The 15137-nt window shown below is 39.4% G+C and overlaps 1 protein-coding gene and 1 long non-coding RNA gene across 9 annotated transcripts in view; one reads left to right on the top strand and one right to left on the bottom strand.

Annotated features, from left to right (window-relative positions):
* Window positions 1–14789, bottom strand: part of YEATS2 (YEATS domain containing 2) — a 107903-nt gene extending 93114 nt beyond the window's left edge. For 7 of the 8 annotated variants that reach the window (XR_014262969.1, XM_082459945.1, XM_082459947.1 and 4 more), the window contains exon 1: window positions 14597–14789. The gene's annotated coding sequence lies outside the window, so the exon portion shown is untranslated. The remainder of the gene's footprint in view (window positions 1–14596) is intronic. The other variant, XM_082459946.1, reaches the window with a different exon arrangement.
* Window positions 182–13563, top strand: LOC309659837. The gene is made up of 2 exons (XR_014262998.1): window positions 182–2445; window positions 2797–13563. It is a non-coding gene; the product is annotated as an uncharacterized lncRNA (long non-coding RNA).
* Window positions 14790–15137: the final 348 nt, after the last annotated feature.

The raw sequence follows: 15137 nt of genomic DNA, 5'->3' as shown, positions 1-15137 counted from the left end.
CCAATGGACAGATCATCCAAAATGAAAATAAATAAGGAAACACAAGCTTTAAATGACACATTAAACAAGATGGACTTAATTGATATTTATAGGACATTCCATCCAAAAACAGCAGATTACACTTTCTTCTCAAGTGTGCATGGAACATTCTCTAGGATAGATCACATCTTGGGTCACAAATCAAGCCCTGGTAAATTTAAGAAAACTGAAATCGTATCAAGTATCTTTTCCGACCAAATCGCTGTGAGACTAGATATCAATTACAGGAAAAAAACAGTAAAAAATACAAACACATGGAGGCTAAATAATACGCGACTAAATAACCAAGAGATCACTGAAGAAATCAAGGAGGAAATCAAAAAATACCTAGAAACAAATGACAATGAAAACACGACGACCCAAAACCTATGCGATGCAGCAAAATCAGTTCTAAGAGGGAAGTTTATAGCAATACAACCCTACCTCAAGAAACAAGAAACATCTCAAATAAACAACCTAACCTTACACCTAAAGCAGTTAGAGAAAGAAGAACAAAAAAAAACCACAAAGTTAGCAGAAGGAAAGAAATCATAAAGATCAGATCAGAAACAAATGAAAAAGAAATGAAAGAAACAACAGCAAAGATCAATAAAACTAAAAGTTGGTTCTTTGAGAAGATAAACAAAATTGATAAACCATTAGCCAGACTCATCAAGAAAAAAAGGGAGAAGATGCAAATCAACAGAATTAAAAATGAAAAAGAAGTAAACTGACACTGCAGAAATACAAAGGATCATGAGAGGTTACTACAAGCAACTCTATGCCAATAAAATGGACAACCTGGAAGAAATGGACAAATTCTTAGAAAAGCACAACCTTCCGAGACTGAACCAGGAAAAAATAGAAAATATAAACAGACCAATCACAAGCACTGAAATTGAAACTGTGATTAAAAATCTTCCAACAAACAAAAGTCCAGGACCAGATGGATTCACAGGCGAATTCTATCAAACATTCAGAGAAGGGCTAACACCTGTCCTTCTCAAACTCTTCCAAAATACAGCAGAGGGAGGAACACTCCCAAACTCATTCTATGAGGCCACCATCACCCTGATACCAAAACCAGACAAAGATGTGACAAAAAAACTACAGGCCAGTATCTCTGATGAATATAGATGCAAAAATCCTCAACAAAATACTAGCAAACAAAATCCAACAGCACATTAAAAGTATCATACACCACGATGAAGTGGGATTTATCCCAGGAATGCAAGGATTCTTCAGTATATGCAAATCAATCAACGTGATACACCATATTAACAAATTGAAGAAGAAAAACCATATGATCATCTCAACAGATGCAGAAAAAGCTTTTGACAAAATTCAATACCCATTTATGATAAAATCTCTCCAGAAAGTAGGCATAGAGGGAACCTACCTGAACATAATAAAGGCCATATATGACAAACCCACAGCTAACATCATTCTCAATGGTGAAAAACTGAAACCATTTCTTCTAAGATCAGGAACAAGACAAGGTTGCCCACTCTCACCACTATTATTCAACATAGTTCTGGAAGTTTTAGCCACAGCAATCAGAGAAGAAAAAGAAATAAGAAGAATCCAAATAGGAAAAGAAGTAAAACTGTCACCGTTTGCAGATGACATAATACTATACATAGAGAATCCTAAAGATGCTACCAGAAAACTACTAGAGCTAATCAATGAATTTGGTAGAGTAGCAGGATACAAAATTAACGCACAGAAATCTCTTGCATTCCTGTATACTAATGATGAAAAATCTGAAAGAGAAATTAAGGAAACACTCCCATTTACCATTGCAGCAAAAAGAATAAAATATCTAGGAATAAACCTACCTTAGGAGGGAAAAGACCTGTATGCGGAAAACTATAGGACACTGATGAAAAAAATTAAAGATGATACAAACTGATGGAGAGAGATACTACGTTCTTGGATTGAAAGAATCAACATTGTGAAAATGACTATACTACCCAAAGTAATCTACAGATTCAATGTAACCCCTAACAAACTACCAATGGCATTTTTCAGAGAACTAGAACAAAAAACTGCACAGTTTGTACAGAAACACAAAAGACCCCGAATAGCCAAAACAATCTTGAGAAAGAAAAACGGAGCTGGAGGAATCAGGCTCCCTGACTTCAGACTATACTACAAAGCTACAGTAATCAAGACAATATGGTACTGGCACAAAAACAGAAATATAGATCAATGGAACAGGATAGAAAGCCCAAAGATAAACCCACGCACATATGGTCAACTTATCTTTCATAAAGGAGGCAAGAATACACAATGGAGAAAAGACAGCCTCTTCAATAAGTGGTGCTGGGAAAACTGGACAGCTACATGTAAAAGAATGAAATTAGAACACTCCCTAACATCGTACACAAAAATAAACTCAAAATGGATTAAAGACTTAAATGTAAGGCCAGGGCTTCCCTGGTGGCGCAGTGGTTGAGAATCTGCCTGCCAATGCAGGGGACACGGGTTCAAGCCCTGGCCTGGGAAGATCCCACATGCCGCGGAGCAATTGGGCCCGTGAGCCACAATTACTGAGCCTGCGCTTCTGGAGCCTGCGCGTCTGGAGCCTGTGCTCTGCAACAAGAGAGGCCGCGATAATGAGAGGCCCGCGCACCGCGATGAAGAGTGGCCCCCACTTGCCGCAACTAGAGAAAGCCCTCGCACAGAAACGAAGACCTAACACAGCCAAAAATAAATAAATAAATAAATAAATAAATAAATAAATACACCCAAAGTTAAAAAAAAAAAAAAAGTAAGGCCAGACACTATAAAACTCTTAGAGGAAAACATAGGCAGAACGCTCTATGACATAAATCACAGAAACATCCTTTTTGACCTACCTCCTAGAGAAATGGAAATAAAAACAAACAAATGAGACCTAATGAAACTTAAAAGCTTTTGCACAGCAAAGGAAACCATAAACAAGACGAAAAGACAACCCTCAGAATGGGAGACAATATTTCCCCACTAAGCAACTGACAAAGGATTAATCTCCAAAATTTACAAGCAGCTCATGCAGCTCAATACCAGAAAAACAAACAACCCAACCCAAAAATGGGCAGAAGACCTAAACAGACATTTCTCCAAAGAAGATACACAGATTGCCAACAAACACATGAAAAGACGCTCAATATCACTAATCATTAGAGAAATGCAAATTGAAACTACAATGAGGTGTCACCTCTCACTGGTCAGAAAATGGCCATCATCAAAAAATTTACAAACAATAAATGCTGGCGAGGGTGTGGAGAAAAGAGAACCCTCTTGCACTGTTGGTGGGAATGTAAATTGATACAGCCATTATGGAGAACAGTATGGAGGTTCCTTAAAAAACTGAAAATACAACTACCATATGACCCAGCAATCCCACTACTGGGCATATACCCTGAGAAAACCATAATTCAAAAAGAGACATGTACAATGTTCACTGCAGCACTATTTACAATAGCCAGGACATGGAAGCAACCTAAGTGTCCATTGACAGATGAATGGATAAAGAAGATGTGGCACATATATACAATGGAATATTACTCAGCCATAAAAAGAAATGAAATTGAGTTATTTGTAGTGAGGTGCATGGAGCTAGAGTCTGTCATACAGAGTGAAGTAAGTCAGAAAGAGAAAAACAAATACTGTATGCTGGGACTTCCCTGGTGGCGCAGTGGCTAAGAATCTGCCTGCCAATCCAGGGGACACAGGTTTGAGCCCTGTGTCGGCCAACACAATCACTGTTTCTTCAACTCACCTGGTATGGGAAAAAATAGGTCTTTTAAATAAAAATAGCCACAATTTTACACTGGACCAGAATGGTGGGAAGCTGATAGAGGTTGGTCATTTGCATCAAACTGATGTGATCCACTAGGTTGATGTGGCCATCCCCATTGTGACATGTAAAGAGGTGAGCAAAATGGGACAGTTAGACAGCTTAGCTCAAAAAAACTGTTTCATTATTTAAGTATTATATATTTCCAGGCCAAAAACACCTACTTTCCTATTATAAATAAAACTGCTTAAAACTACATAAGTTGTTATATAAGGTCTGTCCCAGGATCCATTCAGAACAGTATTCTGTCTCCAGTCTTACAAAGTAACAAGAAAAAGAGTTTAGGATCAAACAGCTATTCTAAATTATGAACGCCCTGCTTCTATCCATTAGTGCAACAACTGGAGATCTGGCTTTAGGTAGGTTTACCCTTCCTTTACCCGACCTCTTAAACATTCTCTTTGTAGACAGACTGAGCTATCTGGGAAGTTTACAGGTTTTGATGTATTTACGGTAAATTCTTCTTAAGTTGACAGAAGGTAGGCCATGTAACATTCCAGTAACTTCCTTGGAGCCACTTTCAGACAAAAATCACTGGAATTATCTAAAGTGATAATTCTGACGCATATGACAATCTTGTTGTTTCAGTTGTGAAGCCATAAAAGTTTCCTTTCCAAGAGAAGCAAAAAGAGGAAAAAAAAAAGACTTGTCTACAAATAAGGGCTGAAAAGGAAAGAAAGGAACTGGACCAGATCAAGATTGTGTCAAACTCTTGGCCACAGTCACTGAGAATATATAAATTAAGCCTAATTTTGCACACTTCACTAAACAGGGATTTTTTCACTGGAGCTTTCAAACTGACAGTCAATCCTATGGGGATAAGTCTCATGCCATTCTATCAAGAGCTGAGATTCTAGAAAGAAAACAAGTACCTTAAAACATAAGATATTTTTCAGAAAATTGGTTTTTCTTTAGCAACACTGCCTAATCTAGAAAATCTACCTATTTACAAAAATCTACCTATTGATGAAATTTTTCTGGAATTAGATACAGTGATGGTTGCGCAACTTTGTAAATATACTAAAAAACAAAAAACAAAAAAATCCCCCGAGTATTACACTTTAAAGGAGTGAATTGTTTTTTTACATTGTTTACTCTCTTTATTTTTTAACATCTTTATTGGAGTATAATTGCTTTACAATGGTGTGTTAGTTTCTGCTGTATAACAAAGTGAATCAGCTATACATATACACATATCCCCATATCTCCTCCCTCTTTCGTCTCCCTTCCACCCTCCCTATCCCACCCGTCTAGGTGGTCACAAAGCACTGAGCTGATCTCCATGTGCTATGCAGCTGCTTCCCACTAGCTATTTTACATTTGGTAGCGTATATATGTCCATGCCACTCTCTCACTTCGTGCCAGCTTACCCTTCCCCCTCCTCGTGTCCTCAAGTCCACTCTCTACATCTCTGTCTTTATACCTGTCCTGCCCCTAGGTTCTGCAGAACCTTGTTTTTTTTGTAGATTCTATATATATGTGTTAGCATACGGTATTTGTTTTTCTCTTTTTGACTTACTTCACTCTGTATGACAGAGTCTAGGTCCATCCACCTCACTACAAATAACTCAGTTTCATTTCTTTTTATGGCTAAGTAATATTCCATTGTATATATGTGCCACATCCTCTTTATCCGTTCATCTGTCGATGGACACTTAGGTTGCTTCCATGTCCTGGCTATTGTAAATAGAGCTGCAGTGAACATTGTGGTACATGTCTCTTTTTGAATTATGGTTTTCTCAGGGCATATGCCCAGTAGTGGGATTGCTGGGTCATATGGTAGTTGTATTTTCAGTTTTTTAAGGAACCTCCATCTGTTCTCCATATTGGCTGTATCAATTTACATTCCCACCAACAATGCAAGGGGGTTCCCTTCTCTCCACACCCTCTCCAGCATTTATTGTTTGTAGATTTTTTGATGATGGCCATTCTGACTGGTGTGAGGTGATACCTCATTGTAGTTTTGATTTGCATTTCTCTAATGATTAGTGATGTTGAGCATCCTTTCATGTGTTTGTTGGCAATCTGTATATCTTCTTTGGAGAAATGTCTGTTTAGGTCTTCTGCCCATTTTTGGATTGGGTTGTGTGTTTTTTTGATATTGAGCTGCAAGAGCTTAAAGGAGTGAATTTTATAGTATGTGAATTAGAGCTCAATAAAGGCATTATAAATAATAACAATGACAAACCCACTATACATTAACCTTAAACAGAAATCTATTTACAGATTATCCTTCCCCAAGTATGCGTGTGCATGCTGTGTGTACACTTGCAGGAGGGCAAGGCAGTCACCTGGGGAATCAACCTTAGGAAGACCAGTTCCTAATCAACATTAGGAAGACCAGAGGCACAGACTGTTAACACTTTCAAATTTAATTTTTTAATCAAATATTTCAGATATTCAAAAAAGGTATAAAATGATCAGCGAGAGGAACACAAGGAGGTTCAAAAGTATTAGTGATCTCCTATGTATTTTTTATTTATTTATTTATTTATTTATTTATGGCTGTGTTGCGTCTTCGTTGATGGGCGCGGGCTTTCTCTAGCTGTGGAGAGCGGGGGCTACTCTTCGTTGCGATGCATGGGCTTAGTTGCTCTGCAGCATGTGGGATCTTCCCGGACCACGGCTCGAACCCATGTCCCCTGCGTTGGCAGGTGGATTGTTAACCACTGTGCCACCAGGGAAGTCCCACTGATCTATTTCTTAAGCTGGGTGATAGCTAAGTAGGTATTTGCTACTTTATTATTATTCTTTAAAACATACCTCCTTATTATATATGCTCTTTAATATACATATGATGTATTTCATAATTTTTAAAAACAAAACAAATTAAAAGAAATTATGTACATTCATACTATGGAATAAATCAGTTCCACTATAATGTGACATATGCATTCCTAAAAATCACCATGCTGTATAAAATTGCATAACAGAAACCACAAAGCTTATGGGAAAAATGGGTTTGAGCCCAACACTCAAAAATTTTATCAGTGACATTAAGAAAAAAAGGGAATCAAATAAAAAAAGGCATCTAATATTGTAAAAATGGCAGCACAGTTTTACACATTAAATGGTTAAGAAATACCTAAGTGCTACAATAAACTTGGCAGTTTGCCTTGAAAAAGGCCTCAAGTTTGCTTGTGGAAGTGGGCATTGAAAAGTTACAGCTTGCTGAGTTACCTTGAAGTGGTAAGGAGGCTAATCTGAAATCAACAGAAAAGTGTAACACCAGATGTGGATGGGTCTGGCTCATAACACAGCAAACTGAGGTTGCTGGAGGATGTCTGAGGTGTGTGCCTGCGTGTGGCTTGTGTATTTTTGCCATGGCTCAATTCAGCAGGTGCAGTTTTCTGCATTCACCTAGCATTTCTTGCAGATGAAATCACGCATGAGCAAATGTGAAATTCACGTTATACTCAAAATAGTTCCCTATTGTATCAACTGCACTGGAACATATTCATGTTTTCATATAGCAAAAATGTTCTGCAATGTAGCCATTAAAAAGAATGTGTTGATATGGAAATACCTCTAAAATAAATTGTAAAGTGAAAAAAAGCCAAGGTGCAGATGGTGTGTATACTTTGATTCTTTCTGTGTAAACTAGGGGAAAGAGCAGAGAAACCTAAAAATATGCTGGTAGATGCCTGTGTAGGTTTTTCTGGAAGAAAGGATAAAAAATGATTTAACAACAGTTGCCTCTGGGTAGTGGTTTTGCTTTTCATTTTATTCCTGACTACAATGTTTGAATTTTCTAACCATGTACATGCATTATTTGGGGGAGGAAAATGCCAAAAGAGTTTATGTCTCTTTCTGTTTTCTTCTTACTTCTCTATATGCTTAAAAGACACAACTACAGAGAATGTGGAACTGGAACTTTCATGCATTGGTGGTGGGAATGCAAAATGGTACAACCACTTTGGAAAACAGCATGGCAGTTTCTTAAAAAAAATTAAAAATTCCCTACCATATGACCCAGCCATTCCACTCCTAGGTATTACCCAAGAGAAATAAAAGCCTATGTCCATACAAAAACACAAATGTTCACAGCAATGTTATTTGTAAGTCAAAAACTAAAAACAACCCAAATGTCCATTAGTAGGTGAATGGATAAACAAATTGCGATATATCCATACAATAGAACATACTCTTCAATAAAAAAGAATTAACCAGGGACTTCCCTGGTGGCACAGTGGTTAAGAATCTGCCTGCCAATGCAGGGGAGATGGGTTCAAGCCCTGGTGCGGGAAGATCCCACATGCCGCAGTGTAACAAAGCCCGTGAGCCATAACTACTGAGCCTGCGCTCTAGAGCCTGCGAGCCACAACTACTGAAGCCTGCGCTCTAAAGCCTGCGAGCCACAACTACTGAGCCCATGTGCCACAACTACTGAAGCCCGTGCTCCACAACAAGAGAAGCCACCGCAATAAGAAGCCCGTGCACCGCAGCAAAGAGTAGCCCCCGCTCAACGCAATTAGAGAAAGCCCGTGCGCAGCAACAAAGACCCAAGGAAGCCATAAATAAACTTAAAAAAATAAAATAAAAACGAATTAACCAATACATGCAGCAACATGAATTAATTTCAAAATGATGCTGAGTGAAAGAAGTCAGCTTAAGAAAAAAGTATATACTACAATGGTAACATTTATACAAAATGCAAACTAGTCTATAGTGACAGAAACCTGATCAGTGGTTGTTGTGGTATGGGGCAATGATGGGGAAGGGAGAGAGAAGGATCACAAAGGGGCATTAGAAAAATTGGGGGGATGATGCATATGTTTACTATCTTGATTGTGGTGATGTTTTCACAGATGCATAAATATGTCAAAACTTATCAAATTATACACTTAATATATGTGCAGATTGTGGTATGCCAATTGTGCCTCAATGAAGCAATTTAAACATACACACACAGCTATTAAATACAGACTGTCAAAAAATGTATAAAGAATACACAATGGTGGGCTTCCCTGGTGGCGTAGTGGTTAAGAATCCGCCTGTCAATGCAGGGCACACGGGTTTGAGCCCTCGTCCGGGAAGCTCCCACATGCCGCGGAGCAGCTAAGCCAGTGCGCCACAACTACTGAGCCTGTGGCTCTAGAGACCGCGAGCCACAACTACTGAGCCTGTAGGCCTAGAGCCCTTGCTCCGCAACAAGAGAAGCCACCACGATGAGAAACCCAGGTACCACAATGAAGAGTAGCCCCTGCTCGTCCCAACTAGCGAAAGCCCGCGTGCAGCAACGAAGACCTAATGCAGCCAAAAATAAATAAAATAAATTTAAAAATTAAAAAAGAATACACAATGGGAGCCCTCATACATTGTTGGTGGAAATGTAAAATGGTGCAACTGCTGTGGAAAACAGTTTGGCAGTTCCTCAAAAAGTTAAACACAGAATTACTATGTGACCTAGCAATTCCACACCTAGGTATACTTTCAAAAGAACTAAAATCATATGTCCACATAAAAACTTGTATGTATGTGAATGTTCATAACAACATTATTCACAATAGTGAAAAAAATGGAAGCAACTCAAATGTCAATTGATGATTGGATAAACAAAATGTGATATAATCATACAACATATTATTAAGCAATAAAAAAGAATAAAGTACCAACACATGCTACAACACAGATCAACTTTGAATATATTATGCTAACTAAGTGAAAGAAGCCAGACACAAAAGGCCACGTTACATGATTATATTTCTATGAAATGTCCAGAAACAGGTGAATCCATAGACACAGAAAGTGGCTGCCAGGGGATGAGGGGAGGAGGGAACTGGGACTGACTGCAAATATGTATGGGGTTTCTTTCTGGAATCATGAAAATGTTATGGAATTAGATGGTAGTAATGGTTGTACAACCTTGTGAATATACTAAAAAAAACACTGAATTATACACTTAAAAATGGTGAATTCTATCTTATGTGAATTATGTCTCAACGAATAAGTATACATTCAAATAAACTAAATTAGTTTAAAAAAACAAAATAAATAACAATCACCAACATATCCACAACTCTGTAAATAAAAACATTATGAATAAAGTTGAAGCTCCTGCCCCTTGGCATTCTGGTCACCGCCAGCCTTCATTACCACCACATAACAGGTCTCTCCCCACACTTACTCCAAGCTCACTCTTCAGATAAACAGAATAAACAATTCTTGGTTAGGAGAACTAGTTCTTCTACCTCTCCCTGCCTACAGTCATCAAAGTTCACATGCCTGAACTTCTCCTAATTACCTTCCAACGGGTTCACATTTCATCCCTAACTTCTCTCTGCTTACTGAAATGCTATTCATCCTTCAAGAATCAAAATAAATTCCAATTCATCCATAAAGTGCACCCCAGCATTCAAAAAATTTTTTTCTAACTCCCACAGAACAGATGCTATAGAAACAATCTGCTTCATAAGTCTTGTTTTCTATGAGGGAAAAGTGCACCAATGCTGACCCTCACCCTCCATTCAGTGGCAGTGTAGAAAACAGACTGAAAGGGGGGCAGGTTTAGTTAAAAGCAAGGAGGTGGGGGCCGATTTAAGGAGATGGCAATGAAGAATTCTATTCTCTATGAGTGAATGAGAAAAGAGGAGGATCAAGTATTTCTTGGAATCTATCCTAAGGAAATACTCTCAAGACTGGTGATATACATCATACATGGGCTGTACTTAACAGATCTACAACTTAAATATTAGTTCTCCACTTTCTATATATTTAGAATATAATAAAAAACTTCATAATAAAAAACTGGAAATAGTCCACAGCAAATTACAGTGTATCCATTGAATAAAGGAATTTTAATATGGGGGGATATGTAGAAAACCCTAAAGATTCCACCAAAAAACTGGTAGAATAAATTAATTCAACAAAGTAGCAGGATACCAAGTCATCACATAAAAATCAGTTACATTTCTATACACAAACAATGAACAATCTGAAAAGGAAATTACAAAAATATTTCCATTTATAATAGAGTCAAAAAGAATAAAATACTTAGGAACTAACCAAGAAGGTAAAAGATATATACAATGAAAACTATAAAATATTGCTGAAAGCAATTAAGACAAATAAATGGTAACACATCCCATTTTCATGGACTGGAAGACCTAATACTGTTAAAAAGTCAATACTACCTGAAGCCATCTACAAAGTCAATGCAATACCTACTGAAATTTCAATGACATTTTCTGCAGAAATAGAAAAACCCATCCCAAAATTCATATGGAATCTCAAGGGACCCTGAATAACCAAAACAATCTTGAAAAAGAACAAAACTGGAGGACTCACACTTCCTGATTTCAAAACTTACTAGAAGCTACAGTAATCAAAACAGCATGGTACTGGCATAAATACAGATATATAGACCAATGGAATAAAATAGCCCAAAAATAAACTCTTGCATATATGCTCAAATGATCTTTGACAAGGGTGCCAAGACCACTTAATGGTGAAAAAACAGTCTTTTCAACAAATAGTGCTAGGAAAACTGGGTATCTATGTGCAAAAAAATGAATTTGGACCCTTAACTAATGCCAGGTACAAAAATTAACTCAAAATAGATCAAAGACCTAAACACAAAACTTAGAACTCGATTCAAAATGGGCAAAGGATTTGAATTGACATTTCTCCAAAGATACACAAATGGTCAATAAGCACATGAAAAGATATTCAACATCACTAATATTAGGGAAGTGCAAATCAAAAACACAATGAGATATCACCTCACAGCCATTAGCACGGCTACTTTAGAAAAAACAAAAACAAAAAGCAGAAAAGTGTTAGCAAGCACGTGAAGAAACTGGAACCCTCGTGCATTGGTGGTGGGAATATAAAATGGTGCAGCCACTATGGAAAACAGTGTGGCACTTCCTCAAAAAATTAAAAATAGAATTACTGTATGATCCAGAAATTCCACTTCTGTGTAAATACCCCCAAAGAACTGAAAGCAGGGACTCAAACCGGTATGTCTGCACCCACATTCCTAGGAGCATTATTCACAAGAGCCAAAAGATGGAAGCAACTCAATTGTTCATCAACAGATGAATGAAAAAATAAAATGTGATATATACATACACTGGAATATTATCCAGCCTTTAAAAAGGAAGGAAATTGAGACATATGCTACAACATGGATGAACCTTCAGTACATTATGCTAAGTAAAATAAGCCAGTCACAAAAAGACAACTGCTGCCTGAATCCACTTATATGAGGTACTCAAACTAGTCAAAATCACAGAGACAGAAAGCAGAATGGTGATTGCCAATAGCTGTGCGTAAGGGAAAATGAGAAGTTTAGAGTTTCTGTTTTACAAGATGAAAAGAGTTGTGGAGACGGATCGTGGTGATGGCTGTACAATGATATAAATGTATTTAATACCACTGAACTGTACACTTAAAAATGGTTACAGTGGTAAATTTTATGTTATGTGTATCTTACTACACCTGAAAAAAAGTATACATAGGAGTTAAATGGTAAGTATGCTTTTTCCATTATTAACCACGTCCTTCCTGATGGAGCACAAGTAATAAACTCATTTATTCCCAGGGGGTGGGGAATGGTGACACACATAAGGGGGAAAATTCTGTAAGCTCTGTATCAGGCTACATATTTTTAGTATCTAGATAATTCTTGACAATTAGAAAGTCAATCAGGAAAAGACAAACACAAATAAAAAGACGCACAAAGGACAGGAACAGAAATTCACAAATGGCCAATAAATGTGAAAAAATGTTCAAACATACTAGTAATCAAGGAATGAAACATTAAACAAGACACAATTTTTCATCTATTAAATTTAGTTTGGGGGGAGATGAAAATAAGGTGTCTTTAACAAGGGGCACTTGTTTCTAATTCACACTCATTGTCTTCACTTTCCCACTCCCATTCAATTACTCCCATCTGTTTCTACCTCCTACTACTTCTACAACTCTGGATAATAATACCAATGACCAAACTAATAACCTCTGCGTCGCCAAATCCAAGTGAGCAACTCATTAAACATCTCAGAAGCACTGACGGACCAAGCCTCCATCATCCAGAAACTTCTCTCTCGTGGTTCCCATGACACCAGTCTCCGGCTTTTTCTCCTACCTCGCTGGCTGTTTCTTCTGTCCTGTGCTCAATCTTTTTCCTCCATAAGATCTCCAAGCGTTACAGTGCCTGAGGCTCATTCAATTTTCACTTCTCTATCTACACTCTCTCCCTAAGTGATCTCAGGTAGTCCTATAACTTTGAATATCATCTATATACTGAGTACTCCCAAATTTTTATCTCCAGCTCTAGGTTCTCTTCTGGAAGCTCCAAACCTGTACATCCAACTGCTTCCTCAACATACCAACTTCATATCTAACATACATTTCAAATTTAATACACCCAAAACAGAACTCATGATTTCTCCCACCTCAAATTTCTCTCTTCCATTCTTCTCAGCGAATGCTGCCATCTACTCGAAGTTGCTCAAAACAAGTATCAGAAAGCAAAGAGTTCTCCCTTTCTCTCACCAATCCATTTCCAAGTCTTGTTCATTCTACCTCCAAAATATTTGTTAATCTTTCTACTCTTCTCCATCTCCACAATCATGGACCTAGTCCAAGGTACTGTAAACTAACCGATCTTCTAGCTTCCGCTCTTGCCCTCTTCCTCCGCCCAGCAGATTATGCTACTTTCCTTCTTACAGCCTTCAAAAGGGTTCTCATAAAAACTCAGTTCCTAAGAACGGCTTCACCTGCTCCTATCTTTGAAAGAACATACAACACCAAAAATATACACTCCATGATAATATCTCTAGACAGTAAAACTATGGGTTCTTTTCCTCATTTTTCTTGTATTTTTAAATTTTTCTATGATGAATACCTACTACTTGCTTATTAAGAAAGAGGAAATTATATTGCTGAATACTACATAATATTACATTCTTACATGTTAAGGAGAAAAGGGAATGGAAAATTGTAGTTACAACTCTGCAACTGTTACAAGCTTAGGAGAAAACAGGAGCAAACAAATATCAAAATTCTAAGAATGAGGTGTCAGGGCTGTAGAATTACTGGTGATATTTTCCCTCTACTTTCTATTTTTCAACATAATTACATTCACAATAGAAAAAAAAAAGGTTATGAGATAAACCTCATTGTCTTCTGCAATCTGGCCGCAACCCACCAAAGCAGCCTTTCACTCCCACCCCGCGCTGTCTCACACCTCTGGTGCTTTAACCCGGGCACCATCTCTAGAGTATCCTCCAACCTTTCTAAGTCCTACTCATCCTTCACGGTGGAAGGAGACGGTAGGGAAGCCGACAGGTTGGAGAAAGATTCCAGGATTCTTGCTGATAAATCCACAACTTGCCGGTGCTGGGGCCAAATCTCGTCTCCAATCCCATCGCAGGCCACCAGGTTTAACAGGCTAAAAGCTCCCGCCAGTGGGGCCCAGGCGACCCCCACCCCCTCAGAGAGCGCGTTGCCCCTTAAAAAAGGACACCCCTCACACACCCAAATTCCGGGTTCCCGCTGCGGAGACTCCCCCGGCACACACACTCACCCCGGACCCAGCCTCCTCCTTCGGATCCTCTCCCCTCGTCAGTCACCCGCCCCCTACCTCCCCCCCCTCAACCAGGGTGCCGGCGCGTCCGGCGGGGTGGGGGAAGGGCGTGCACGTGCCCGCGCCGCCCCCGCCCAGACAATGCCCGGGAGAACGGAGCGCGCGCCCGGCGGTCCCATCCCGCTCCCGCCAACACTCACCCTTTTTCCGGGTCTCTGGCTGAAGCGCAAGCCCCGCCGGGCGCCGCAAGAGGGCACGGGGGAGGGGAGGCAGCGGGCCAAGCCCCGTTAAGCCGCCCCGCCACGAGGCCCCAGCGACCCCGGAGCCCGCGGAAGCACACTGCTCGGCAGAGCCCGCCCGACCCGTTTGGCCCGGACGTCACCAGCAAGGGCGGTGGCGACGCACGCGGTTCCGGGGGCGGAGTTCGCAAGGTTGTGGGCGGGGCCGGGGAGGGGTTGAGGCTGTCCTAGACTCTCACCCCGGGCCCGGACGCGCTGGCCCGCCCTGTCCCGCTACCTGGGGAGCATGGGCGCCGGTTCCGGTAAAGGCACCATCATATATTATTTTCCTCCTTAGAGAAAGACAGCGAGTTCCAGCCCAAAGACAGAATATTCATTCTGCCGGCATTTATGAAGCTTCCACAGCAAGGACAACAGTAGCTATGATTTTTGTATGTATCATCTTGTACCAAGCTTTGTGCTCTGTGCTAGGGATACAAATAACTATAGTTATTACTAACCT

This window comes from Balaenoptera physalus, assembly GCF_965194825.1.
Source record: "Balaenoptera physalus genome assembly, chromosome: 4".
Classification (NCBI taxonomy): domain Eukaryota; kingdom Metazoa; phylum Chordata; class Mammalia; order Artiodactyla; family Balaenopteridae; genus Balaenoptera; species Balaenoptera physalus.
This window is presented reverse-complemented; position numbering and strand designations above follow the sequence as displayed.